This window comes from Sus scrofa, chromosome 1 (assembly GCF_000003025.6).
Source record: "Sus scrofa isolate TJ Tabasco breed Duroc chromosome 1, Sscrofa11.1, whole genome shotgun sequence".
Classification (NCBI taxonomy): domain Eukaryota; kingdom Metazoa; phylum Chordata; class Mammalia; order Artiodactyla; family Suidae; genus Sus; species Sus scrofa.
In genome coordinates, this window is record NC_010443.5 from 207,274,849 (window position 1) to 207,300,795 (window position 25,947).

A 25,947-nucleotide genomic window follows, 5' to 3' on the forward strand; every position below is an offset into this window, starting at 1 on the left:
AAACCACTTCCAGCAATAACATTATTATCTAATTGAGCATAGTTTCCCATGAAGGTAATTTTCAGTGTGATGATGTAACTTCTTTTTTTTTTTTTGCCTTTTTAGGGCCGTACCTGCAGCATATGGAGGTTCCAGGCTAGGGGTCAAATTGGAGCTGTAGCTGCCAGCCTATGCCACAGCCACAGCAATGCCAGATCTGAGATGAGTCTGCAACCCACACCACAATTCATGGCAACACCAGATCTTTAACCCACTGAGGGGGGCCAGGGATCGAACCTGCATCCTCATGGATACTAGTAAGATTCTCGTTTATTCCATAAAATGGAAGCAATCACACACACCTTCCCCTTGTGACTGTATGGATTTGGATAGCTGAGCCCTCAGTGTGATACCCACAGAAAGATGGCCAAGTGTCCCCTAGTTATTAGCATGAAAACAGTTGGAATAAGGCCACAAAAGAGTAGGGTTGACTAAGTTTGGAGATGTGGTGTTTTTTTTTTTTTTGTCTTTTTGCTATTTCTTTGGGCCGCTCCAGCGGCATATGGAGGTTCATATGGCTCAGCATATGGAGGTCCATCATGGCTCAGCATAAATGAATCTGACTAGGATCCATGAGGACTCACTTCAGTCCCTGGCCTCACTCAGTGGGTTAAGGATCTGGCATTGCTGTGAGCTGTGGTATAGGTCGCAGACGCGGCTCGGATCCTCCACTGCTGTGACTGTGGTGTAGGATGGCAGCTGCAGCTCCTATTTGACCCCTAGCCTGGGAACTCCATATGCCTCTCAGGGGTGGCCCTAAAAAGGCAAAAAAAAAAAAAAAAAAAGGAAGGCTATCACTACAAATCTTATAAAAGGAAGGATAATAAAGGAATGCTATGATGAGCTTTATGCCAATAAATTTGACAGATAAAACATTCAAGTTCTTAGAAGAACCTAACTTACCAAAACCAATAAGAGAAGAAATAGAAAATCTGTATAACCCTATAGCTGCTAAGTAAATTTTATTAAAAAAATTCTAATCTTAAACTCGCAGAAAAAAGGAAGAGTTAACACTTCCATGTTGCTTTATGAGGCCAATAAAACTCTGATAACGAAACCTGACATGATTATCACAAGAAACAGATACCACAGACTAGTATATCTCATGAACAGAGACACAAAAAACCTTAACTAAATATTAGGAATTGAATCAAGAACTATATATAAAAGGATAATTGTCAGGAAGATGTGGAATTTATCTAGGAATGAAAGGTTGATTGGTTTAACATGAAAAATCAATCAGATAGTTGCAAACTATTGCATAGATGCAAACTATTGCATTTGGAGTGGGTAAGCAATGAGATCCTGCTGTGTAGCACAGGAAACTATATCCCGTCACTTGTGATGGAACATGATGGAGGATAATGTGAGAAAAAGAATATTTATATATATTTATGACTGGGTCACTTTGCTGTACAGTAGTAATTGACAGAACACTGTAAATCACTTATAATGGAAAAAATAAAATCATTAAAAAAAAATCAATCAGGCATTCCTGTTGTGGCTCAGTGGGTTACAAAGCAACTAGTATCCATGAGGATGCGGATTCGATCCCTGGCCTTGTTCAGTGGGTTAAGTATCCAGCATTGCCATGAGCTGTGGTGTAGGTTGCCCACAGACATGGCTTGGATTCCGCTGTGCTGTGGCTGTGGCGTAGGCCAGCAGCTTCAGCTCTGATTTGACTCCTAGCCTGGAAACTTCCATATGCTGCAGGTGTGGCCATTAAAAAAAACAAAAAACAAAATACATAATTCATTGCATTAACAGAATAAAGGTAAAAAAGTTGTTGCATCTCAATAAAGAAAAAGCATTTCACAAAACTCAACATCCACTCATGACAAATTTCATCAAACCGCAGAACAAGGGAATTTCCATAATCTGATAAAGAACACCTAACAAAATTATAGCTAACTTTATACTTAATGATGAAAAGCTGATTGCTTTACCCCTGAGATTGTAAACAAGGCAAGGATGCTATTATGGGCTGAATGTCTGTATCTCCCCCAACATCATATGGTAAAAACCTACCCTCCAATGTGCTGGTACTAGGAGATGAGGCCTTTGGAAGGTAATTAGGATTAGATAAGGTCATGAGGGGGGAGCCCTTGTGAAGAAGATCAGTATCCTTATAAGAGTCCTAAGAGAGCTTTCTTTCTTTATACTACTTGAGGAGACACAAAGTCAGCCATCTGCAACCCAAAAGTGAGCTCTCACCAGAACTTAGCCATGCTTGCACCATGAGCTTGAACTTCCAGCCTCCAGAAATGTGAGAAAAGTTTCTGATGTTGATAAGCCATTCAGCTTGTGGAATTTTGTATAGCAGCTCAAACTGACCAAAAGAGATGTCCACTCCTACTACTTCTAATGAGATAAAAAATAAAAGTCTTATATAACTATAATTAGATAACTGCATTGGAGGTTCTAGCTAGTTTAATAAAGCAAGAGAAAGGAATAAAAGATATAAAGATTGGAAAAGAAGAAGTAAAAACATCATGAACAACATGATTGTCTATATAAGAAATCCTACAGAAACTACACAAAATCTACTAGAATAAATGAGTTAGCAAGATTGTAGGACATAAGGTGAATAATAAAAAATAGGAGTTCCCGTCGTGGCTCAGTGCTTAACGAATCCAACTAGGAACCATGAGGTTGTGGGTTCGATCCCTGGCCTTGCTCAGTGGTTTAACGATCCAGCGTTGCTGTGAGCTGTGGTGTAGGTCACAGATGCGGCTTGGATCCCATGTTCCTGTGGCTGTGGCATAGGCTGGTGGCTATAGCTCCAATTAGACCCCTAGCCTGGGAACCTACATATGCCACAGGGGTGGCACTACAAAAGACAAAAAAAATTAAAAAAAAAAAACCAACAACAACCATATTTCTATATTATAGCATATAACAACTGGGAATTAAAATTAAAAATCAATATGATTTAAAATATCAACAATATGAAATACTTAGGGATAAATTTAAGGAAATAATGTAAGACCTATACACTGAAAGCTATAAAACAATATTGAGAGAAATTATTAAGATGATCTATTTAGGAGATGAATACATGTTTAGGGATTGGCAGACTCAATATTCTTAAAATGTTAATCCCACCTCCTCAAGTTATCTACAGATTGAATGACATTCCAAACAAAACCCCCACAGCTTTTTTGTGGACAATAATCGGCTTATTCTCAAATTTGTATAGAAATTCAAAGGACCTAAAATTAGCCAAAGTAATCTTGGCAAAAAAAGAGGAAAAATTCAAAGGACTTGTACTTTCTGATTTTAAGGCTTATAATACACCTGCAGTTATCAAGACAGTGTAATACTTGTAAAATTATAGCAATTGAATATCAAGTTCCGAAATGGATGCACACTGATTTTTAACAAAAGTACAAAGATTCAATGCAGGAAAGAACAGTCTTAAGGGTGTTGAATCAACATGATATAAGTACAAAAAAAAAGAACCTCGAACTTTACTTCACATTATTTATAAGAATTAACTTGAATGCATCATAGATATAAACATGAGCCCAAATTATAAGATTTCTAGATAAAAATAAAGCAGAAAATCTTTGTGATGCTAGGTTAGGCAACAGTTTCTTAGGTAGGAAACAGAAGCATAACCATAAAAGAAAAATTAATAAACTAGACTATATCAGAATGAAAAACTTGCTTTTCCAAAGACGCTGTTAAGAAAATTAATGCAAACTACATAGGGAAAATATTTACGAAATCCTATGTTATAAAAAGACTTCTATCTAAATTGCAGCAACATGTATGGAACTAGAGACTCTCATACTAAGTGAAGTAATTCAGAAAGAGAAAGGCAAGTATCATATGATTTCACTTATATCTGGAATCTGATATATGGCACAGAGGAACCTTTCCACAGAAAGAAAATCATGCACTTAGAAAACGGACTTGTGGTTGCCAAGAGGGAGGGGGAGGGAATGGGAGGGACTGGGAATTTGGGGTTAATAGATGCAAACTATTGCCTTTGGAATGGATAAGCAATGGGATCCTGCTGTATAGCACTGGGAACTATGCCTGGTCACTTGTGATGGAGCATGATAATGTGAGAAAAAAGAATGTATATATATGTATGTGTGACTGGGTCACCTTGCTGTGCAGTAGCAAATTGACAGCACACTGTAAATCAGTTATAATGGAAAAATAAAAATCATTATAAAAAATAAAATATATGTTATAATTCAGTGAGGTAAGCAATGCAATTAAAATGGGCAAAAGAGTAGAAATGATACTTCACCAAAGAATACTTTAAAAATTGGCAAATAGGCACATGAAAAAATGCTGAACATCATTATTCAAACCACTAGAATGATAAAATTCAATGTACTACAATACCACTTTTTGGCAAGGATATGAAGCAACTGCTACTCTGAAACACAGTTGGACTTTTTAAAAAATAAAGTTAAAATACACTTACCATATATCTCGGCAAGCTTGCTAGATATTTTCCCAAGAGATATGAAAACATCTGTCCAAAGACTTCTCAGAGGTTCACTGCAGCTTTAGTCATGATGGCAGAAAGTGGAAATAATCCTAATGTCCAGCAACTGCTGAATGGATAAAGAAATTGCAGTTATTTTTAGAAATCACAAAAAACAATTCCATTCCATACAATGAAATATAACTCTCATCAATTAGATGGAATAGACCACTGATACACACCAAGACAGTGATAAATCTCAAAAGCATTATGCTGAGTGAAAGAAGAATTTCTATTTCTGAAATCGTTGTGATAGAAAATAGCTCAGTGGTCACCTGGGTCTGGAGGTTGGGGGAGCGGAATGACTGCAAACCGGCATGGGTCACTTTTGGGGGGATGGAATGTTCTATATCTTGTTTGGGGTCATGATTATAGGACTGTCTCCATTCATCCACACTTATCAAACTATACACCTAAAGTGGGTCAATTTTATTGTAGGTAAATGACATCTCAGTAAAGCTAAGTTTTAGGAAAAAATATTGTCTTTACAGAAAGGAGTAATTTTATTTGGGTATTAAATCAAATAAAGCATGTATAACTTTATTAAAATACAGCAATTGAATTCAATATCAAGTTCAGAAGCTTCAATTTTGTGTTTAATAATACTCAGAGTGAAACTCTATAAGATTTACTTAAAAAAAAAAAGACATATGGAGAGTTCCTGTTGTGGCTCAGTGGGTTAAGAACCCGACTAGTCTCTGTGAGGATTCAGGTTTGATCCCTAGTCTCTGGCTCAGTGGGTTAAGGCTCTCAAGTTGCCACAAGCTGCAGCGTAGGTCACAGAGTGGCATGAATCCTATGTTGCTATGGTTGTGGTGTAGGCCAGCAGCTACAGCTCTGACTTGACCCCGAGCCCGGGAACTTCTATAGGCCATACGTGTGGCCCTAAAAAGAAAAACAAAGCAAAAAAGAGACGTACAAAGAGGCTGTTCAGAAAGAGGTACCTGGGAATTGATCCATTGGCTTTAACCACACCTCACAATTGGCCTGCACTTTCTGAATTTTCAGTGGAGGGTTCCTTATTTGCCACTTGGCAGTAAAGGTAAAGCAGCCTTGCTCCTGCTGAGAACACTTTGGTTAACTGAAGATAGCAGAAGAGGGTTGCCAGGTGTCTTCACTCCATACTTGGAATAGCCTGAAGGGAGCACACTTGTCAGTGGAAATACAGGCTGTGTTCTGTCCTGGGCTGGCTCTGGAGTTTTCCCACAGGACAGAACACATAGGCAGGCCCACATTCTGCTCCTCTGAAGATCTGATCTGGAAAGAAGACAGCTTGTGATGAAAACCAATTTCTTGGCAAAAGGTGCATATTACCACTTCGGAATTTTCCAGAATGAATAACTATACCATATGTTGTTCATACCCCTAAGGGAGCTACCCTTTAATTTATATCTTAATGCATGAAAGAAGCCTTAGGGGAGAACAGGAAGGGCAGTGGTTCCTTCAAGGGCTCCAAATAAAACAGCCAATGAGCTAAAAGCAGGAACCAGCAATTAAGGCGGACACAGGGGATTTGGTTTCTTTAACCAGCTTGACGCAAAGCAATTCCCAGCAGGAATCTCAGAGCTCAGAGCCAAGCTCAGTTGTTTGCAAAATCCAAGCTAAATATACTGATACCAACTTCAAGGATAAAGCAGGGTGGTAAGAAAAAAGCAAAACAAAGGATGACAACATATGCTTTGCTCTTCCTAGAGGAAACTTGGTGCAGAAACATGGTTTTGTGGCTTAAATCATTTGACCACTATGGGTTGGCTTCTCTCTCCTTGTTTTCTCTCCAATCATTCTCTTTAGTCAAAGTTAAAAATACCTGCCTTGATGAGCTATTGTAAGGTTTAAAGAGAACGCAGGCAGGGCCCCTTTAGCACAATGCCTGGCTCCGAGTAGTTTAGTGAATAATAAATATTTTATGTAAGAAGATGTTAAATATGACATGTTTGTAAATACGATATCATAAAGAATGTGTGTATGACTGTCCTTATGTTTTGTGGCAAATTAATGTTGGACCTGGGACTTGGAGCCAAGGCTTGTACTATGAATTCCTTGTACTATGATGTGATCCATTATTTGCCCAAGAAGGCTAACCCCTGAGAACTCTGAAAAGATCTTTGAAAAGGATAACTTCCTAGAGACATATAGCTTACAGCTGTAGCTCCTATTGGACCCCTAGCCTGGGAACTTCCATATGCTGTGGGTTCAGCCCTAAAAAGCAAAAAAAAAAAAGGAAAAAAGAAAAGAAATGTCAAAACCCACACACACGATAATCTCAATAGATGCAGAAAAGGCATCTGACAAAATCCAAAATTCATTCATGGTAAAAACTCTTACCAAAGTGGATATAGAGGGACCATAACATCATAAAAACCATTATGACAAGCCCACAGCCAATATAATATTCAATGGAGAAAAGCTAAAAGCCTTCCCACTAAGATCTGGAACAAGACAAGGATGCCCGTTCTCACCACTTTTATTCGACATAGTATTGGAAGTCCTAGCCACACACAATCAAACAAAAGAAAAGTTATCCAAATTGGAAGAGAAGACATAAAATTATCACTCTACATAGGTGACATGATACTGTATATCAAAAACCCTGACTCCACTAGGATCAGCAAAGTAGCAGGACATAAGATTAAAATTCAGAAATCAATTGCATTTCTGTATACTAACAATGAAATATTAGGAAATGAATATAAAAACACAATACTTTTTAAAATCACACCAAAAAATTAAATACCTAGATATAAGCCTGACCAAGGTGAGAGACTTATATGCTGAAAGTTATAAAACATTAATCAAGGATATTAAATTCAAATTAAATTTAAGGAAACTAGATTCAAAGAAATGGAAACGTATTCCATACTCCAGGACTGGAAGTATTAATATCATTAAATGGCCATAACACCCAAAGCAATCTACAAGTTCAATGCAAGCCCTATCAAATTACCCAGGACATTTTTCACAGAACTAGGACAAACAATCCAAAAATTTATATGGAACCATGAAAGACCCAGAATTACCAAAGCAATCCTGAGGAACAAAAACCAAGCAGGAGACATAACTCTCCTAGACTTCAGGCAATACTACAAAGCTACAGTAATCAAGATAGTGTGGTACTGGTTACCAAAACAAACAAACAGACCAATGGAACAGAATAGAGAGCCCAGATACCTATAGTCAATTAATCTTTGACAAAGGAGGCAGGAATATAAAATGGGAAAAAGACAGTCTTTTCAGTAAGTGGCAAAACTTCATGTAAGTCAATGAAACTAAAACACACCTTCAGACCATGCACAAAAATAAACTCAAAATGGCTTAAAGACTTAAACATAAGACAAGACACCATCAAACTCCTAGGAGAGAACATAGGCAAAACATTCTCTAACAACAATGGTACAAATGTTTTCTCAGGTTAAGTCTCCCAAAGCAAGATAAATAAAAATAAAAATAAACCAATATGATCTAATCAAACTTACAAGCTTTTGTACAGCAAAGAAAACCATAAAAAAAAGACAATGGGAACAAGAGAATGGGAGAAAATAGTTGCAAATGATGCAACCAACAAGGACCTAATCTCCAAAATATACAAACAACTCATACAACTCAACAGCAAAAAAACAAACCCAACTGAAAAACAGGCAGAAGACCTGAATAGGCATTTCTCCAAAGAAGACATATTGATGGCCAAGCAGGCACATGAAAAAATGTGCAACCTCACTAATTATTAGAGAAATGCAAATCAAAACTACAATGAGGTACCGCTTCACGCCAGTCAGTATGGCCATCATTAGTCAGTTTACATATAACAGATGATGGAGAGGGTGTGGAGAAATGGGAGTGTAAATTGGTACAACCACTATGGAAAACAGCATGGAGGTACCTCAGAAAACTAAATACACAACTACCATATGATCCAGCAATCCCACTCCTGGGTATATATCCAAACAAAACTTTCATTCAAAAAGATACATGCACCCCTATGTTCACTGTAGCACTAGTCACAATAGATAAGAGATGGAAACAGACTAAATGTCTATCAAGAGATGAATGGATTAATAAGATGTTGTACATATACACAATGGAATACTACTCAGCCATAAAAAATGCCATTTGCAGCAACATGGATGGAACTAGAGACTCTCATACTAAGTGAAGTTAAGTCAGAAAGAGAAAGACAAATACTATATGATATAACATATCTTGAATCTATTACAGCACAAATGAGCCTATCTGCAGAAAAGAAACAAACTCATGGACATGGAGAGCAGACTTGTGTTTGCCAAGGGGTAGGAGGAGAGTGGGATGGGGTTAGTAGTGGAATTTGGGGTTAGTAGATGCAAACTATTGCATTTGGAATGGATAAGCAATGAGGTCCTGCTGTATAGCACTAGGAACTATAATCACTTGTGATGGAATGTAATGGAGGATAATGTGAGAAAAAGAATGTGTATATTTGTATAATTGGGTTACTTTACTGTACAGCAGAAATTGAAAGAACATTGTAAATCAACCATAATAATAATAAAAAAGAAATCTTTGTGGAACTGTAGGAGAACAGTGCATAAGAGAAGTATGTCCTAGGAAATGACTATTGTCACTCAAACCAACTTCATATCGTGGCCATATTTTGTGCTACTTTCCAGGGGATGATGCTTAGATTTTTAGACTCTGAAATGCAATTTTTAGGGATCATGACGTGTTTGGGCTTGAGGCTTGACTCCCTTTAACCAAATCCACATATATAAACTTAAAATGCCTATTTGTTAATTAACAAACTGATCTATACTGATCATGAGAAAAAGAATTATGTTGTTCTTGTCCTATTTGCAAAAATCTATGTGGGAAGCCAGAATCCAGTAAGGTTGCTTAGGGGACAAATAATTAGCACAAGGGAAAGCACTTGGATGACTTTCACGGTTAATGTCATCTGGGAAGGATAGATGTCAGGAATCTGGCTGTTAGCTGTGTTGGTCAGAGAGAGCAGTGAGTACCCTGGTGCCGAGCTGGAGGCCTCAAGTCAGTGTCTGTGTCTCTAACTCCCATTTATGCTTCATTTACCAACCCAACCACAACTAGATAGTCACCCTCTCTTTAGGTTATGGTTACCTTTTATCACCCTGGGAAGCTTACCATTCTGTCTCTTAACCTGTGATATAATTCTTCCTTTGCTTGTAATAAAATATTTCTCACACAAGGCAGATTCTTCCCTTTTATCTCCAGCTTCTTATTTAATCCTCATCTGGGGCCACATCTACCATCTATGGCTACCAGATGTGAAGGCATGATCTCTAGGACTAGTTTTTGCTGCGTGTAATGCTTCTTAATTTCAGGATTTTGAGCAGAGTGACAGATGGTTATCTCTCTATAGATGGCTCTCTAAATTGTTTCTGTCCTTGGAGCCTCATGTTAAAGTTTATTGCTCTTAATTTATTATTACTATTATTTTGTTTTTAGGGCCGCACCTGGAGGTTTCCAGGCTAGGGGTCGAATCAGACCTATAGCTGCCAGCCTACTCCACAGCCACAGCAATTCCAGATCCAAGCCTTGACTTTGATCCACACTGCAGCTCATAGCAACGCCAGATCCTTAACCCACTGAGCAGGGCCAGGGATGAAACCCGCATCCTCAAGGTTCCTAGTCGGGTCTGTTAGTGCTGAGCCACAATAGGAACTCCAGGTTATTGCTTTTTAACGGTCACATTTTGGACCTGACTAGCTTCATCTCTAAAATCTAAAACTCGAGGAGTTCCCATCGTGGTGCAGGAATCCAACTAGGAACCATGAGGTTTTGGGTTCGATCCCTGGCCTTGCTCAGTGGGTTAAAGATACGGTGTTGCAGTGAGCTGTGGTGTAGGTCGCAGACCCGGCTCAGATCCCGTGTTGCTCTGGCTCGGGCGTAGGCCGGTGGCTACAGCTCCGATTCTACCCCTAGCCTGGGAACCTCCATATGCCGTGGGAAGTGGCCCTAGAAAAGGCAGAAAGACAAAAAATAAATAAATAAATAAAATCTAAAACTCGAGGAGTTCCCGCTGTGGTGCAAAAGGATCGGTGGCATCCCTACAGCACCAGGATGCAGGTTCAATCCCTGGCCCAGCACAACGGGTTAAGGGAACGAGCACTGGCTTAGGCTACAAGTGTGGCTCAGATCTGATCCCCGCCTTGGATACTACACACGCAGTGGGGCAGCCAAAAAGGAAGAAAAAACCCAAAAAACAAAAAACACACTCGAAAAGCACACACTCTTACCACGAACCCTTATCCTTCCAGCACTTATTCCATCTCTAACCCCTAACCTTCAATCTCAAGGGTGTTTTGTAATACCTTAATCCCTCTATCTACCTGCTCCTGGCCACATTTCCCTCCTATCTAATCTACGGCCTGGTAGATTATCATACTCACTACTCACTAAGAGCCCAAAGCTCACAATCTTGTGTCCTTCCACACTTGCCTTGCACTTCCATGAGCCAGACCTTGGCCTTTTTTGCTTGCACACATAGGCAGCGGTTTTTCTGAAGGAAAAACAATCATTAAGCAGACTGGATCCACTTCAAGTTTATAATCTTCCATTTTAACTGTACTTTCAATCATTTCTTTACCTGATAATAATCAACTCCTGTTTGGCAGAAATGTCACCATTCTCCTCCAGGGCTCTAACTCACCTCCACCTCTGCCTCCCTCAGTTGTTCCTGCCTATTTATTTCATATATAAAATAGAGGCCATCTGATAGACCTTCACTCACTACGTGCACTTCCCCACATCATGGTTTATACACAGCCACATACATCCTTACTTCTTTTTTCAGGAGCAGCTGTCTCTCCCTACAGCATTTTCAGGCTGATCCTTCTGCCTGGCTTCTGATTAGGTTAGGCTTTAAAAAATCCTCTGTTTTCTTTCGAACCATGGTAACCGTTCTCTGCTGATTCTTTCTTCTCGGCCTAAAAACATAATCAAATCTCTTCGATCTTAAAAAAATAAAAGGAGTTCCCTTTGTGGCTTAGCAGTTAATGAACCTGACTAGGATCCATGAGGATGTGGGTTTGATCCCTGGCCTCACCCAGTGTGGGTTAAGAATCCGGTGTTGCTGTGAGCTGTGGTGTATGTAGGTCCGCAGATTCGGCTTGGATCTGGCATTGCTGTGGCTGTGGCGAAGGCCATCAGCTGTAGCTTTGATTCACCCCTTAGCCTGGGGACTTCCATATACTGTGGGTGCAGCCCTAAAAAGCAAATAAATAAATAAATAAAATAAAATAAAGCAAAGACCTTTGTGAATTCTACATTTCTTTCTACATACAAGCCCCTCTATCCTTCCATTCACAGTGATGCTCCTTGGTAGTCTATATTCACTATCTCTCTGCCTTCATCTTCCATTCATTCTCTAGCTTACTACTCTCTGTCCTCTGCCCCAATGTTCCACTGAAACTATTCTGAAAAATGTTAACGGTGGCCTTCTTGGAAAAGTCAATGGACTCTTGTTTGATCTCAGTACACCTTGTTGTTGAAAGCTGGCCACACTTTTTCTTTTTCTTTTTTGGCTGACCCATGGCACATGGTACTCCCAAACCCGGGATCAGATTTGAGCCACTGTTGCGGCCTGTGCCACAGATGCATCAGGATCCTTTTACACACTGTGCTGGGCAGGGGATTGAACTTGCATTCTGGTGCTGCAGAGATGCTGCTGATCCTCTTGTGCCACAGTGGGAACTCCTGGACATACTTTCACGAGAAATTATTTTGCCTGCCCAACATAGAATGCTTTTCTGCTGAATTATTTCTTCGCTCCATGAATCTTGGGAAAGACCTTCACTACACCTCCCATGGATGCTAAGAATAGACTCATTGACAGCCTCCTTGGTAGATGGCACTGCCTGTGAGTTAGGTTTGGTTATTTTGATGCATCTGCTTCAGACATCAAATCTAGCTAGTGAGACAAAGAAGAGGGACAGCAGACTTGTCACTGAATGTGGAGAATATGGCTGTAGCCATCTGCCTCTTTTCTTTCAGGCACTGCCAGTAGTCCAGTCTGCAGAGACTGCAACCATGGTAGCCTCTGTGCTGTGATTTCTGGTTGTGATTCTGGCAGTCTAGCCTCTGGGCCTCCCAGGTAATTTAATGTGCTACCCAAGACCCTTAAATCTTTTCCCTCTTGTGATTAAATTAACCAGAGTTGATTTCTGCCATTTGCAACTCAGAGCTCTGACCACTGCAATTGCATTTTTGAACTGAATACCACCTTTGATTGATGAATTCTCTGCTTCTATGTCCTTATCCCTCCAATCAGTGACCATTCTAACATAACTGTATCTTTCAACTTGGATGTGTTCTCATATATATCTAATGTTTTGTGTGCATGCTTATTATTCACATAAATGGTATTTTGCTAGGGATCTTTTTCTTTTGTACCTTTCAAAAAATTTAGCACTAAGTTTTTAATAGTCTGTTTTGTAGTGTATCTAGTGTGTTGCATTGCTGCATGGAGTTGTTTCCATGTGAAGTCTCTGGCTTAAAACTTCCCTCTAAGGAGTTCCTGTTGTGGTACAGTGGTTATGAAACTGACTAGTATCCATGACGGTTTGGGTTTGATCCCTGGCCCCACTCCATGGGTTAAGGATCCAGCATTGCCATGAGCTGTGGTGTAGGTCACAGATGTGGCTCGGATCCCACTTTGCTGTGGCTGTGGCTGGCAGCTGTAGCTCCAATTTGATACCTAGCCTGGGAAATTCCATATGCTGCAGGTGCTAAACAAAAAATTACTCATAAACAACAACAAAAAATTACTCATAAACAACAAAAAATTACTCATAAAACTTCCCTTTAACACATAAACTTTGCAATAAGCCTCTTTCTATATGTGGCCTCATGCTCATCTGTATGAGACTGTCTCTAGTATAGTTTACCAGGAGTGGGACATAGGGAATGTATTTATTAAATTTAAGTACTGCCATATTGCCCCCTAGAATGGCCACAGGAGTCATCTCCTATAGAGGAGGAAAAAGTTTTCCTTGGCCCTCTTAGGGTCTCTGGCTGCATCTAAAAAATAAATGGACAAAGAAAGATGAACAGGAGAGAAATGTACACACTTTGCTGAATTTTGACATGTACATGGGAAACTTCACGAGAAGATGAAGACCCAAAGAAGTGACTAGAGCAGGAAATGTTTATTCCATTCAGACAAAAAACCATTACATTTGTGAAGAACTGACAAGACAAAAGGGTTTGGGCTGGGTGTGGTAAATGTTGAAGCACTAACTAGGAAGATAAGGGTTAGTTTAGCAAGGTCTGTTTGTACAGATTTTTTGGCCCCAAATTTCCTGTCTCTGGTGATAAGAATGTCTTCCTTGCTCCCAGGACAAGGAGAGTACCTGTCGCATGGGAGTTTTATGACCTGTTTTAGAGAAGAAGAATGAGGGAAGGTGGGGGTCAGAGTGACCTTTCTGCTTTTGCTGTCTTCTCAGATTTTTCAGCTTAAAAAATGCAATATACCAAGGTGCCATATTTTGGGGTAGTATGTCTTGAACCCCATAACTACCAACAGCGTTCCTATTCATCTCGTCTCATCAATACTTGTTATCTGTCCTTCTAATTCTTAATGACCTTTGTATGCAGTAATTTTTTATAGCTGCCATAGGCGACCAATATGAATAGCTGGATGACTTATTTCTTTATTTATTTTTAATTTTTTTTGCTTTTTACGGCTGCACCCACGGCATATGGACGTTCCCAGGCTAGGGGTCCAATTCTACAGCTACTGGCCTATGCCACAGCCACAGCAATGCAGGAACTGAGCCTTGTCTGTGACCTACAGCACAGCTCATGGCAACACCAGATCTTTAACCTACTGATCAAGGCCAGGGATCGAACCTGCAACCTCATGGTTCCTAGACAGATTTGTTTCCACTGTGCCACCATGGGAACTCATGGATGATTTATTTTTTATATAAGTATACATCTATGAAACCACCATCTCCAGCACAGAATTTGAGGTGTCTGCCTTGAAGAGGTGGGGTGGGAGCAGAGAAAGTGGCCTGAAGCAGATTCCCTAACAGCAGAGGCTTCGACCATGGACAACCTTTTTTTTTTTCTTTCCATTTTTCACTGTCCCGCATCATATGGCGTTCCCAGACCAGGGATAAGATCCAACCCATAGTTATGACCTACATCACTGGATCCTTTAACTCACTGTGCCTGGCTGGGGAGCGAACCTACATCCTGGTGCTGCAGAGACACCAGGCAATTCGGTTGCACCATAGTGAGAACTCCAACAGTGGACATTTTTGAAGGAAGCCAAGCAGAACACAAAGGTAATGATATATTCCACCAGGGGTCCTGAAGCTACGTGGGAGACTTTGCAAGGTTACTAAGAACATGACCTTTATTTGATTAATTCTAGGTTGGGTGGGCTGGGGAACAGGTCATTGCTTTCTGCTCCCCTTCTTGACAATATAGCTTAAGGACTTTATCTTTAATTGGCTATATTGCTAGTTTCCTGAACATTTTTTGGCCCAGGGTAAATATTCATTAAATGTTTATTGAATAAAGAGCCACATTCCCTTGGCTTACTCTTTCCTACTTGCAAAAGGGAGAGTTGTCTCCTATATTGAAATGATATTTATTTTGCCTTTTACCTCGAAGTCCCAGCTAGCAAGTCATTCTAAACTTCACTTCACTGCCAACCTTGGCTTTGAAGTGTTGCACATGGATATCTCAGTTTGGTTACAGCCTTCACAACCTGGACTCAATCTCCCACATCCTGGTCTCACAGCACTTCCTCGTGTGCACCTGCCATATTTGGGCTGGAGAACGTGTCCTGGAGTCACAAGGTACTGGGCTTATGAGTGGTTCCTACAGTGCCTCTCCCTGGATAACACCTCCCTTACCCCTAACAGCCCTGGGAGTACCAACTTCTCGACTGAGACCCTGATAAGTATCACCTCTAGAAGGTCAACGTCTTCATCACTCCAGGCAGAATTAGTCACCTCCTTTTTAATTTACACGGCACTTTATTCTCACTCTAATAACCCCTGAGATTGTAATTTCTCTCTTAGCTTGTTTCTTCCTCAGAGAAGAAGGCCATCTCATCTATGGGTTTATCTGGGACCTCAGTGATTAGCATAACCTAGCACACAGTGGTGCTTGTTTTTTGTTTTTGTTTTTTGGTTTTTTTTTTTTTTTTTTTTGGTCTTTTTAGGGCTGGCCACCCCCACCTCCCCGGCATATGGAGGTTTCCAGGCTAGGGGTTGAATCAGAGCTGCAGTTGCCAGCCTATACCACACAGCCACTCAGGATCCAAGCCACATCCAAGAACTACGCCACAGCTCACAGCAAGGCAGGATCATTAACCCACTGAGTGCGGCCAGGTATCAAACAAGTGTCCTCATGGCTATTAGTTGGGTTTGTTACTACTGAGCCACTAGGCGAACTCCCTAGGTGCTTGTTTTAATCAGGGTTTTCTAGAGAAGTAGAACCAATTAGATAGATAGATGATAGATAGATAGATAGATTTATTTATTTTAAAGGATTGGCTTACATGATTGTGGGGGGCTGGTGAGTGTGAAAGTTTGAAGACTGGAAATTGAGCTAACAGTTGGTGTTGCAGTTTTGAGTCTGAAATTTCACAGAGCAGGCGTGCAGGCTGTAAACTCAAGCCAGGTTTCTCTGTAGCAGTCTTGAGACAGAATTGCATCTTCTCATCAACCGGTTAGATGAGGCTTTAACAAGGTAATCTGCTTTATGTAAAGATGTAACATCAACTGATTATAAACATTAATCATATCCACAAATACCTTCACTGACACATCTAGACTAGCCTTTGACCAGATAAGTTGCACCATAACCTCGCCAAGTCGACACATAAAGTTAACCATTGCAGTGTTCAAAAAGCGTTTGCTGAATAAGTAAAGCAATGTCTAATAAGTCTTCCAGGAGTCCAGAGAACAGAGCAATGGGCTTTAGCATAGAGTTCCAAATTTAGCAATGTTCTTGACAAGCGATAGAATAATCTTATTGGTTCACTGAAGTGGGTAGCCTTCAGAACCCTCAAAAAGATGGGGGCAGGGGAGGGAGGGAGAGAGAGAAAGAGAGGGAAGAGGAAAGGTAAGAGAAAGAGGGAATACATCCATCTGTAAATCAGACAAATCTATATACATGGACACCTGCAATATATCCATCCAATTACTTTTACTCTAGATGGTGGCAATATGGCATTAATAAATTTTGATCAAAATTATTTCTTTATTTTACTGTGAACTGCTGCGGCATCAACAAAAACACTTTCAGAGGCAAAAATGAATGCTTCAAAGTGGTCCTTCGTATGGACTGAAAATGACTAATAATTCAAGAGTGTCATCTCCAGGTTTTGATTAGTTGTGAAGCCAGCAGGGTGCAGGCAGGAGTGAGACTGGGGGTCAAGGGTGAGAGGCAATGCCTGGAGAGAGCTTTCCTTCACAACATGCTGTTTTCCAGAATAGACTCTTTCCTTCAAGTCACTCAGGAGGCAAGAGTGGGAAGATTTGAAGCTTTTACAGAAAAAGTCACCTCATCTATAAAATGGACACAATTGGAGTTCCCTGGTGGCTCAGGGGTTTAAGGACCTGGTGTTGTCACTGCTATGGTTTGGGTTCAATCTCTGGCCAGGGAATTTCTGTATGCTGCAGGCGTAGCCAATAAAATAAAATAAAATGGGCCAATTATGAATGATAAATATTAGGCTAAGTCATATGAAATCACTAATGTTCAACTATTTCTGGCTTTCAGAAATGGCACTTTCATATGATTCCGCCAAATACGTAAACTACTGACTGAGAAGAAGAGCTATGTTGTAGGTGATCAATAACTGCTGGCTCTCATCTTTATCATGAGGCTTGGGCTGGATGCTTTAGGGGAGCCAAAGATAAGCCATCAGGGGTGGGCAGGGCACTAGAAAGGCAAAGCTCTGGGCTCTACTTGGTGGAACTGAGTCTTTAGCAAGACCTTGGGATTTTTTCCTCCAAAAGACCCCAGCTCAGTACATTGAATAAAAAGAATCTCAGGGTTGAAAACACGAGGAGGGCAAGGAAAAATGAAATGGGGAACTGGTCGATAAAAGTCCTAATTTGTTCAGTAGCCCTTCGCAATATGAAGTTGTAGAAGCAGAAGCAACAGTGACAGATTTTCCTACTGTTACGTCCTGATGTGGACATACAGATGGAGAAATGAAAGGGACTGACTTTTTTCAAAAGTCAAACAGAGGAAGAAAAAATGAGAAACACACAAAAGGGTGGGGAAATAGTGAAAGTATTTAATCAGTTCCTCAACTTGTCATATTGAAATCAAACTATCGCTAATTAAATAAATGCATGCACATCTCATTTAATTCTTGTAATGCCACTGTTGGCATCACCATTCTTGTTTTCCACAGAAGGAAACTAAGGGGAAAAGAGATTAGACAATTAAAAAAAAATGATTTCAATTAAGTTGGGTGCTATTTCCCACCAGCTGTTAAGAATGCCATGCAATACCTAGACAGCTGGCTCTCAGTACATCTCTTCTCTTGATTTCAGAAGTTTTCTTGTAATAAAGAATGACTGCCTGGGCAGGCTCATAAAAGCACACTCTGTTTCATGTTTTCATATGCTCAGCATTCCTGGGACACTGTGTAAGTGCTATTTTTCAGATTGACTTTCTTAATGCAATGGCCAATGGTTTCCTCTGGTCCTAAACTATTTATTTTTAAATGTGCGATTTTGATTATTTAAGTTATGTTCTTTAAAAAATCCCATATAACAAGGATGCAAAATGGGGGAAAACTCTTCTATAATACAGAGGTTAGAATCTGATAGTGGTGCTCATGAAATGCAAGCTGCTGACCCATCGATTTTTCCATCCTGGATGATGGAAACAATAGTATTTTTCTAGTATAGCATCCATGCTGTCTCATTATAGAAACTTTGGAAACTACAGGAAAATATAAAGAAGCAATAGCAATTCAAAAGCCCTCCCCCATGAAAGAGCTACTATAAACCTTGTAGTATATGCTTCCCTTCAGCCTGGAAAAGAGACTTTTTTTTTTTTTGGATGAAAAGAATCCTGCTGGAAAATAATCAGCAAAGTGATGGTCCAAAATTCAAGGGAGAAAGGTGAACTGGTTGGGTAATCATTTAATGCTTTCTACTCTTGCTCTGACATAATCATTTCTTGGTAACGTGACAGTGTAAACTTGGAGAGTGTGCCCAAATGCTTTCAGGCTCTCCGAGATATAACCTTTCTGCTAGGGTTGCTACATTAACAAGTTAATACCAGTTCAATGTCAACCTCACGGGAACTTTTCGTAATCGAGCATTCTCCTGAATGCTACAGTAAAACTCCAGAATTTAGAATTTAAGGGCTTTTTCATTTGGATAATTTCGATTTAAGTGCAACTGATGGCCACAAATGCTTCCCCTGGTGTAAACATTTTGGGAAAGGGACAAGTGAACAAACGATGACTTGACTTTGAAGTAACTGAAGAGACTGACGTTAAGACTGGAGGAGGGGAAAGTTCCACTTGTGGCTCAGCAGTGACAACCCTGACTAGTCCATGAGGACACGGGTTCAATCCCTGGACTTGCTCACTGGGTTAGGTATCCAGCATTGCTGTAAGCTGTGGTGTGGGTCACAGACGCGGCTCAATCCTGAGTTGCTGTGGCTGTGCCTAGCAGCTGTAGCTCTGATTCGAACCCCTAGCCTGGGAACCTCCATATGTTGTGGGTGTGGTCCTAAAAAGCAAAGAAAGAAAGAAAGAAAGAAAGAATTGGAGGACAGTGTAGGGTGTGCTTCTGCCCAGCTCTCTGCAGGGCTTAAGCTGAAAGGTGGAGGAGCTGGTTTCTTTTGAAAGTTTAAGGTCTAGAGACCTTGGTCCTTTAGCAAAGGTGGCACATGACAGCACAGAGCTGGGCCAGATGCCCACCTTCTCGGGTTAGATGTGGGAGATAACACCTCTGTGGCTGGCTTTGGAGAGCTCCCAAAGAGACCATTAGGAGTGGCCCTGGTGGAGATCCTCCAACTGGTGTGACAGGAAGAGACTGTCCACAGGGGGAAGATGAGGAGAGGAAGGTAGCAGATTGCTCATAAAATCAGAGGGGAGGTGGGAGGGAGGATTTTGCAAGAGATCTTGTCTGAGTAAAAAGTGCAAAATCAGTTACAAAGTACTTTGCTAGGGAATTGCATTTGGCTGCTAATGCAGAGACCTGAAATAGCAGAGGCCTAAACAAGGGGGGCTAGAGTGGTTCCAGAATGTCATCCATGTCCTGGGCTTGTTCTAACTTTGGGCTCTCCACCCTTAACAAGGGGCACAAGGTCTTCGGTGGTTTAAAGATGGATCTCGCAGCTCTTCCTTTTATATCCACTTTGAGGCAGGAAGATGGAGGATCAACCAGCGCTTCTGTAACAAAGTCCCATTGACTGGGTGGTTTCAACAACAGAAACTTAGTGTGTTACAGTTCTAAAGGCTAGAAGCCAGATCAAAGTGTTAATTTCCTCTGAGACCTCTCTCCTTGGCTTACGGATGGCCCCCTTCTCCTTGTGTTCTTATAGGGTCTTCCTGCTTTGTCCTTTTTTGTCTGTGTCTTAATCTCCTCTTCTTAAAAAGACACCAGTCCTATAGGATTAGGACCCACCCTAATAACCCTGTTTTAACTTAATTCCCTCTTTAAGGGCCCTAGTCCAAATACGGACACATAGTCACATTCTAGGGATTAGGACTTTCACATGCAAATTTTGGAAGAGAGCCACAATTCAGCCCATAACAAAGGCAAAAGAGTGCGTTTCTGCTGGCACTCCTCTTTTTCTTTCTCTCTCTCTTTTTTTTTTTTTTTTTTTTTTGGCTGTTCCCAAGGCATGAGAAGTTCCTGGGCCAGGGATCAAACCTGGAACACAGCAGCACCTTTAGCAACAGCAGTGACAACACCAGATGCTTAACTTGCTTTGCCACCAGGGAATTCTGCTGGCAGCCCTCATTTAATCGTCTTTCCTTGAAGCCCCTGCACTACCACTCACTCTCACAGGTGAGGTTGTCCTTCATCAAAAGATGGAAGATGTAAGGGCTGTGTTTGTTTTTGTCTTTTTCAGGGCTGCACCTGTGTCATATGGACGCTCCCAGGCTAGGGATTGAACCAGAGCTGCAGCTGCCGGCCTACTCCACAGCCACAGCAATGCCAGACCCAAGCTGCATCTGTGACCTACACTGTAGCTCATGGCAACGTGAGATCCTTAACCCACTATGCAGGGTCAGGGATTGAAACTGCATACTCACGGATACTAGTTGGGTTTGTTACCACTGAGCCACAACAGGAATTCCAAAATGTAGTTTTAAATGGCTTGACACATTGCTGTTTCGCTTGCTGAGCTTGGGTGTGGGTTGGTAAAGAAGAGGAGGAAATGGATGTGTGAATGATCTAGCCAGACCAGGGTCGTGAAGTTACTGTGACTCAGTGACTTGGAGGGCTCTGTGACACATGGTTGTGTCTGTGAGGAATGTACATCTTTTGACTATGGATATCTATTCACCAGGAATGTATCTCAGGGCCAGTGCTGTAAGGCCTGGAGTTGGCGGCTGGCCATCCACAAGACACCCAAGCATCTCCCGTGGGGTGAAACTTGTGGCTGTTTTTGTAAAGGAGCTAAGGCTGAGAGTGCAAAGAAGGGCAGCAAAGGTAAAGCAGGAGAGAGAACAGAGAAAGGAAGCGTGGGAGTAGGGGATGAGGACGAGGGACAGTAAGGAAGGACAGAATGTGAAAACAAGAGCTGGGATGAGGAATAAGTAGGTCCTTTTTCTGCAGTGTCCACCCCCAATGACAGGAAGAGGGAGGAAATGAGGAGAGGCGGAGGGAAAGAAGAGGGGAAGAGGGAGAGGGAGGGAGAGAGAGAGAGAGAATGATCATGAAAAGCACTGAGGTAGGGTAGAGCCAGGCCAGCTGGAACCAGTCTTGAAAACCCAGCAGACTGACTATAGAGAGTTCCACTTCTTTACGATTTTTTGGGGGAAGAGGGAACTCTTCCACTTGTTACTAACCTCTGCTCATTTATGAGCTTCCTGAGTTCTGAGTCACTGATTTTCTATGCTATTAAAGGGTGAAATGATGCTAAAGAAAAATATTACAACTGTTGGGTTAATTCTGTTCCTTCTGTCAGGGCCACTGCTGGTGATCCCTGTGCCTTGGTCCCTGTGTATGCATCAGTCATTGAGGTTTTTATTGGGAAGTATTATTTGATTTCTGATGCAAATGTGCAGTGCTCTTTCCATCAGCTGAGGCAGGCAGAGCTCCCCAGAGTGGGAAGGAGGGATGGTGTTACCATGGTGATGAGATGACTAGTTGAACACCAGGCTAAGCACCCTCCTATAGAAGGGCAGGAAGAAGTCATTCCTTACTCTCTTCCCTGATGAGTCAGAGCTGATTTGCATAACCCCTTCATTTTTCATTTAAAGTTGACATCTACTGGGAAGGAAAGTCAGAACAGTGGTCAAACTGGAAAGGGGTTGCTTTTCAACTAACACCATCTTGGTTTTTCGGTTTTATGCTTCTAATTAAGATATTGATTTCTGCTGAGGGCATGTATAGAGTGGCTAAATTTTTTTTTTTTTTTTTTTTTTTTTTGGTCTTTTTGCCTTTTCTAGGGCCGCTCCCTTGGCACATGGAGGTTCCCAGGCTAGGGTTCTAATTGGAGCTGTAGCCACTGGCTTATGCCAGAGCCACAGCAACGCGGGATCTGAGCCACGTCTGCAACCTACACCACAGCTCACGGCAATGCCGGATCCTTAACCCACTGAGCAAGGGCAGGGACCAAACCCGCAATCTCATGGTTCCTAGTCAGATTCGTTAACCATTGCGCCATGACGGGAACTTCCAGAGTGGTTAAATTTTAAAATGTCAGCCAAGGAGTTCCCATTGTGGCTCAGTGAGTTAATGACCCGAGGTAGTCTCTGTGAGGATGTGGGTTTGATCCCTGGCTTTGCTCAGTGGCTTTAGGATCCATTGTTGCCACAAGCTGTGGCATAGGTTGCAGATGCAGCTCAGATCTGGTGTTGCTGTTGCTATAGTGTAGGTTGGCAGCTGTAGCTTGGATTTGATCCCTATCCTGGGAATTTCCATATGCCATGGGTGCAGTGGCAGTTTAAAAAAAAAAAAAAGTCAGCCAAAATTTGAAGGATGGTATAAATTGGCTAGTAAACTAGGGTTATTAGCTATGTAACATTGAACAGCACACTCAACCTTTTAAACTTGAATACATGTATTTCCTTCTGATGTTGACACTCGGAAGTAGAAAGCACTCTTTTGGATGTTTGCTTACAAATTTCTGAGGACAGAATTGATGTCTTCTTTAATACCCAGCACTTGCATCAAATAGCATGTGTATAATAAGTACTGAATACTTTTTTTTTGGTCTTTTCAGGGCCGCACCTGTAACACAATGGAAGTTCCCAGGCCAGGGATTGAATCAGACCTACAGCTGCCAGCACACACCATAGCCACAGCAATGTTAGATCCAAGCTGTGTCTGTGACCTTTGCCTCAGCTCACAGCAATGTTGGATTCTTATCCCACTGATTGAGGCCAGGGATTGAACCTGCATTCTCATGGATCCTAGTTGGGTTTGTTACCACTGAGCCACAATGGGAACTCCAATAATTGAATAAGACATCACTAACATGAACACTCATACATTACTGGTGGGAATACAAAAGGGTACAGCTATGTTGGGAAACAGTTTGGTTAAACACACATTTAACCAAACTGTTGCTTTGTGTCAACTTGGCTAAGTTATGATGCCTTTATTTGGTCAGTCCAGATATTGCTGTGAAGATATTTTTTAGATGTTATTAACATTTATAGTCAGACTTTGGATAAAGCCAATTACCTTCCATGGTGTGGGTGAGTCTCATCTGATCAGCTGAAGGCCTTAGGAACAAAGGCTGAGGTTTCCTGAAGAAAAAGTAATTCAGCTTCAAGATTGCAACATAGAAAACTTCCTTGAGTCTCCTGCTTGCTAGTGCTTTCCCTGCAGATTTTGGATTCAAGACTGCGACATCAACTCATCTCTACCTCTCAAAGAGGATAGGTAGATATAGACATAGACAGAGTTTCCTACTGGTTCTGTTTCTCTGGAGAACTCTAAAAATAATCTAATTTATCAAGCCTAGTCCTAGATAAATACCTATGAAACATGAAAAATTATGGCAAAATAAATACCTATATGTGACTCTTTCTATCTGCATCATTACTAATCGCCAAGAATGGAAACACAACCCAAATATCCTCCAACCGGTAAATGGAGAAACAAACTCTGCTTCATCCATGCAATGCAATACTACTTGGCAATGAAAAGGAAAATACTATTGGTACACACAACAACCTGGATAAATCTCAAAGGCACTGTGCTGAACAAAAGAAGTCAATTTCAAAAGTCTGCATGAGTCAATTTAAATAAAATTCTAGAGAAGGCAAAACTGTATGAATAGAAATAGATCAGTGGTCACAGGGACCTGGAGTTGGGGGTGGTTTACCAACAAAAAACATGTGGGAACTTACTGGGGTGAGGGAACTTTTCTACATCTTGATTGTGGTTACATGACCATAAGCACTTGTCAAAACTCATGGATCTATATACTAAGAAGAGTAATTTTACTGTACACAAAGTATACCTTAATGAAAATGTTAGCTCTGTAATCTCACCATGTGTAAATAATTTATTGATGTTCAAAATTTGTTGTTCTAAGCTTCCAAGCTCTTTTCTAAATATACTCACCAAATACACACACATTCACATGCATTTGGTGTAGAGAAAAGGGAACCCTCCTGCACTGTTGGTGGGAATGTAAGCTGGTACAACCAGTATGGAGAACAGTGTGGAGACACCTTAGAAATCTATACACAGAACTACCATATGACCCAGCAACCCCGCTCTTGGGCATATATCCAGACAAAACTTTCCTTAAAAAAGACACATGCACCTACATGTTCATTGCAGCATTATTCACAACAGCCAAGACATGGAAACAACCCAAATGTCCTTTGACAGACGATTAGATTAGGAAAATGTGGTATATATACACAATGGAATACTACTCAGCCATAAAAAGAACAAAATAATGCCATTTGCAGCAACATGGATGGAACTAGAGACTCTCATCTTGAGTGAAGTAAGTCAGAAAGAGAAAGACAAATACCATATGATATCACTTATATCTGGAATCTAATATATGGTACAAATGAATGTTTCCACAGAAAAGAAAATCATGGACTTGGAGAATAGACTTGTGGTTGCCAAGGGGGAGGGGGAGGGAGTGGGATGGATTGGGAGCTTGGGATTAATAGATGCAAACTACTGCTTTTGGAATAGATTAGTAATGAGATCCTGCTGTGTAGCACTGAGAACTATGTCTAGTCACTTATGATGGAGCATGATACTGTGAGAAAAAAGAATGTATACATGTATGTGTAAATGGGTCACCATGCTATACAGTAGGAAAAAAATTGTATTGGGGGAATAACAATAAAAAAATGAAATCATAGCATTTATTCTGTTTTGTGGCCTGTTTTTTTTTTTTCACTTACATCATTTTCTATATTGCTGCTATTTTAAAAATTAAAATACCTTATAATTAGAAACACAAATCTCTTTCCACTTTGTAAAAGAAACAAAACTAGCCTAGTGTTTCCCCACCCATCACCAAATAATGAAAAACATGAAAATAATTACATGGGCACCCCGTGAATGAAAAAAAAAAAGACAAACAAACTAGCTTTTATTTATGTCAACATAACTAATCCAGGCAGTTTAGGCTTTATAAATATGACATATGTAAGACTGAAGGAAAAAACTGGAGAGGGATGAAGTTTTCAGAGCATGCAGCAAAGATATGTGAAAACAGCCCAATGGCCCAACAAATACACTCTTTGAAAGTAAATACTGCAAATAGCAAGGCCAGGAAAACTCAACTCATCCCATAAGTCAGTAATTAAAAGACAGCTGGCATGACATCAATACTAAGATCCTGAAATATAAAAGGTGGGAAAGAGCCACATAACTAACCAGAGAAGACAGTGAACTGAAAATAGTGATGAAAAATAATCACCATTGCGCTATGAGTTTTTAAAAAACATAAAGCATCGCTTCTCTAAAGGAAGACACAAAGGCAGAAATATAAGAACTTATGGAAAAGATGGTGAGAAAAAGAAGGACGTGAACAGAATGCAGGAGTAAATGAAATATGGACTGGGGTTTATTCTAGAAATTTGAATGTTAGGACTATGTTAATATACTTTGTATTAATAGATTGGAGGAGGAAAATCATATAATTATTTCCGTAGATGCCAAAAATACATTTGACCAAAATAAAATATGCTTAATAAAAATACTGAATAAAATACAGATATATCCTTAACATGGTAAAAT

At 40.6% G+C, this 25,947-nt stretch overlaps 1 long non-coding RNA gene across 1 annotated transcript in view; it reads right to left on the minus strand.

Annotated features, from left to right (window-relative positions):
- Positions 1–25,947, minus strand: part of LOC102162768 — a 75,904-nt gene that overhangs the window by 15,474 nt on the left and 34,483 nt on the right. The window contains exons 2-3 of the long non-coding RNA XR_002335897.1: positions 5,491–5,803; positions 4,484–4,616 (exon numbers count right to left, since the gene is read on the minus strand). This is a non-coding gene — a long non-coding RNA (uncharacterized LOC102162768). The remainder of the gene's footprint in view (positions 1–4,483; positions 4,617–5,490; positions 5,804–25,947) is intronic.